A 4,153-nucleotide genomic window follows, 5' to 3' on the forward strand; every position below is an offset into this window, starting at 1 on the left:
CTAGCTTTGTGGATAGTAATGTTACCATCCGCGTCTGTCTTCCTTTTGAAAATCCATTTACAACCAATCGGCTTTACACCTTCAGGAAGTTCTTCCAAGTTCCAGACTTGGTTTTCGTACATGGATTCCATTTCGGATTTCATGGCCTTGTGCCATTCCATTGAGCTGGGCCCCACCATTGCTTCCTTGTTGTGCGCAGGTTCATCGTCTTCAAGAATGAAGATTTCATTATGTAACCACTCAGGTGGCTGGATAGCCCTACCTGATCTGCCCGGTTCAGTTACAACATTGTCCGAAGTCTCCACATCATATGCGACAACTTCAGGCTCAGTTGCAGGGATAATTAGCGGAATTTCTTCTGGTTCCTTAGCCATATCAACTGTTGCCGAAGATTCACTAATCTCATCAAGTTGTACTGTCCTCCCACTTAATTGTTTGGCAAGAAACTCTTTCTCAAGAAATTGTCCATTTCTGGCAACAAACACTTTGTTATCGAACGGGTGGTAGAAGGAATGCCCAATTGTTTCCTTGGGATAACCTACAAACTAACATTTGTCTGATATGGGATCTAGTTTGGTAGGTTGTAAACGTTTTACGTATACCTCACAACCCCAAATCCTGAGATGCAACAAACCGGGTTTCTTCCCGTTCCATAACTCGTATGGTGTCGTCTCAACTAATTTAGACGGTGCTCTGTTAAGTGTGTGAGCAGTAGTTTCTAGTGCGTGACCCCAAAAAGATATCGGAAGATTTGTAAGAGACATCATCGACCTTACCATGTCCAACATGGTTCGGTTACGTCGTTCCAATACTCCATTTCTTTGTGGAGTTCCGGGAGGCGTAAGCTGCGAAACGATTCCATGGTCACTCAGATGTTGGCTAAACTCATGACTAAGATATTCGCCTCCGTGATCAGACCGCGGAAACTTAATCTTTTTGTTACGATGATTTTCTACCTCATTCTGGAATTCTTTGAACTTTTCAAAGGTTTCCGACTTATGCTTCATTAAGTAGATATAGCCATACCTAGTCAAATCATCAGTAAAAGTCACGAAGTAGAAATACCCACCCCGTGCGCCTGTGTTCATTGGACCACATACATGTCTATGTATTATTTCCAATAATTCAGCCGCCCGTTCAGGATGACCCGTGAACGGCGTCTTGGTCATTTTCCCCATCAGGCATGCTTCACATGTGTCAAATGACTCAAAATCAAAGGACGGTAAAACTCCATCTCTATGGAGTTTTTGCATGTGTTTCTTTCTGATGTGGCCAAGCTGACAGTGCCACATGAAAGTGGTGCTGGTATCAGCCTTCTTAAGGCATTTAGCATTCACGTTAAATACATCATTTCCACATTCAAGATTTAGTATGAAAAGGCCCCCAACAATGGGTGCAAATCCATAAAACATATCCTTACAATAAAGTGAACAACCATTGTTCTCAGACTTGTACGAATACCCATCGTGTACTAAACATGATCCGGAGATAATGTTTCTACACAATAGTGGAACAAAATAACAGTTACTTAGTTCTAAGATAAATCCTGAAGGGAGACGTAGAGGCATAATGCCGACGGCTTGAGCGGTGATCCCAGCGCCGTTCCCGACACGCATCACGACTTCATTCTTTGCCAGCTTGCGCACCTTCTGAAGCCCCTGTATCGAGTTGCAAATGTGAGCAAACGATCCGGTATCAAATACCCAAGACTTAGAATTTTCGCTAGCAAGCAAAACGTCAATGACATTAACTTGTATAACAATTATACCTTTTCCGGTTTTCCCAGTCTTCTTATCTTCCAGATACTTCTAGCAGTTTCTCTTCCAACGTCCTGTGCCCTTGCGGTAGAAGCACTCAGTTTAATTCTGGGCTCCACCCTTAGAGTTGCTTTGGGAGCCGGTCTTACCGGCGCCCTTGCCCTTCTTTGGTTTGCCTTTCTTTTTGAAACAGGTGGTTTTATTCACAAGCAACACTTGCTTGCGATTTTTCCGCAGTCCTCCTTATGTAGTTTTCAGCATGGCCAGCACCTCTTCCGGTGTCTTCTCCATTCCTGTCATGTTGTAGTTCATGACAAAACCGTCGTAAGACGGGGGGAGTGAAGAAAGCAACATGTCCATCATATGGCCAGGTGCAAGTGGAAATTCTAGGGCTTTAAGCCTTTCAGAATAGCTAATCATTTTGACCACGTGTTCACCAACTGAACTACCCTCAGCCATCTTGCATTCCATCAAATCCTTCATGATATCAAATCGTCCAGACTTTGCGGTTTCCTTGTACAGAGCATCCAATTCCCGGATCATATCACGGGGTTTATGGAATTCAAAACGTTTTTGAAGCCCTGGACTCATGCAAGCTAGCATGAGGCACTACACTAAGTTGTGATCATCATCCTTAGTGGCCCAAACATTTTGTTCATCTTCCGGGGCCTCTACCGCCAGTTTAGCTGGAAGAGCAGTTTCAAGCACGTACAATTTCTTAGCGCTCCGGAGGACAATCCTCAGGTTACGGACCCAGTCTGCATAGTTGTTTCCAGTTGTAGCTAACTTCTCTTTCTCTAACATCGGGCCTAAGTTGAATGCGGTGTTGCGACCATTTGATCTACAACGGAAAATACAAGTTTCACTTAGACTTTGTTTATAATGAAATTTGCACTAGTGAATAAACATTTTTATTCTAAAGTGCGCTCCCACTCAAATCAATATCTCTCATAATTGATTTAGGGTGATTCAAGATCCATATTTCTATTCGATGCCATTGACGGGTTCATCACTGATGGCACGAATTTCAATCGATAGGCCAACTTGCCGATCACATCTCTATGTGATTCTTGTTCATCTTCCGATGGGCGTTCCGAGCTCAGGACTCTCCTGCCTGAACGTCAAAGACAACCAAGTGATCTTGCTACGAGGTCTGACCTCACCCGCCTCATTCCTCTCGATTCATTCGTGCTCATGTGTACATGGCACACCCCGAAAAGATACAAATTTCAGACGGTGCTAAACTTGGGTACGGTGAACACTAACTACTTTGATATTTTAAGTTTGAGAGATCACCCTAATAAAAGCGACTACCGCGCAATCAAGAAGGGTGTATCAAGAGGGATAAACATCTCAGGCAATTCATAATAGCATGATATGGTATAGCCTCTTCTGACGAAGAAGTTAAGTATTTCTTCGTCTTCGGCATTCGCGTCGGTGTTCACCTTCGCGAAGATTGCCACCACCTTGTCGATGCACCAGATAATATCACTATCTCCATAGCGAATAAAATAAATGCATTACTTAAGGTTGACACGCAGGTCATTAAAGTGCAATCATATGGCTCCAGCCATCATGCCGAATCATGACACGCAGGTCATGTTAATTACATCATATAGTCATCTCATACACAATCAAATTGAATATGAGCATTGCTATACCACATCACATGCACATCCTGCAAAACCAAGTTAGACGCCTCTAATCAGTTTATGCAAAAATTTATTTTACGTGGCTTCTAAGGTTTTGACTTAAACCACAGCTACCAACGTTTTATCATCAAGTATGATTATTCAAGTTGCTAGATTAACATCTCGGGGTGTATGAAACACGAGATAATTAAATCTCGAGCCCCATACTAAACTTTGTCATACGCATGACCCCCATGCAGATCATATCTGCAATGCCCTTTCATCTGCAAATTTCATCTTTCTTTTGACTACGGCAGAACCCAAAGAACTGATAGCACTTCCATGATCAATCAGGATCACGGATTGCCAAAACTTTGTAAAATTCCACCATGCTGTCTCGAGATTGAGCAAACGCAAATTTTAGGGAAGCAACAAGAATGTCGGGTAACAGATTTCATCTGTCACCCGCATAAATAATTTTCAGCAATAGATCTCATCTACTACCTAATTATTTTATGCAATACCCATACATCTCCATGTATTCTAGATCGAAACCTGCATCTACGCATAGCACGGCTCTGATACCACTGTAGGGGAACGCGACAGAAAACAAAAATTTCGGTATAGCGAGCACGCCCAGGACCACTATGGAGACTGCATACAAGGTTTGATCTGATCCGTGCCGACTCGAAGCGTAGCGGAAGAAGAGTCAGTGGAGATCGTCGGTGCAGATCCCCGCAGCTAGGATTTACAACCTCCCAACCG

At 43.2% G+C, this 4,153-nt stretch overlaps 1 pseudogene; it reads right to left on the minus strand.

Annotated features, from left to right (window-relative positions):
* Positions 1 to 1,808: 1,808 nt before the first annotated feature.
* Positions 1,809 to 2,561, minus strand: LOC147965791 (uncharacterized; annotated as a pseudogene).
* Between the last annotated feature and the right edge of the window lie 1,592 nt (positions 2,562 to 4,153).

This window comes from Triticum urartu, chromosome 6A (assembly GCF_056163025.1).
Source record: "Triticum urartu cultivar PI428250 chromosome 6A, HENAU_Tu73, whole genome shotgun sequence".
NCBI lineage: Eukaryota > Viridiplantae > Streptophyta > Magnoliopsida > Poales > Poaceae > Triticum > Triticum urartu.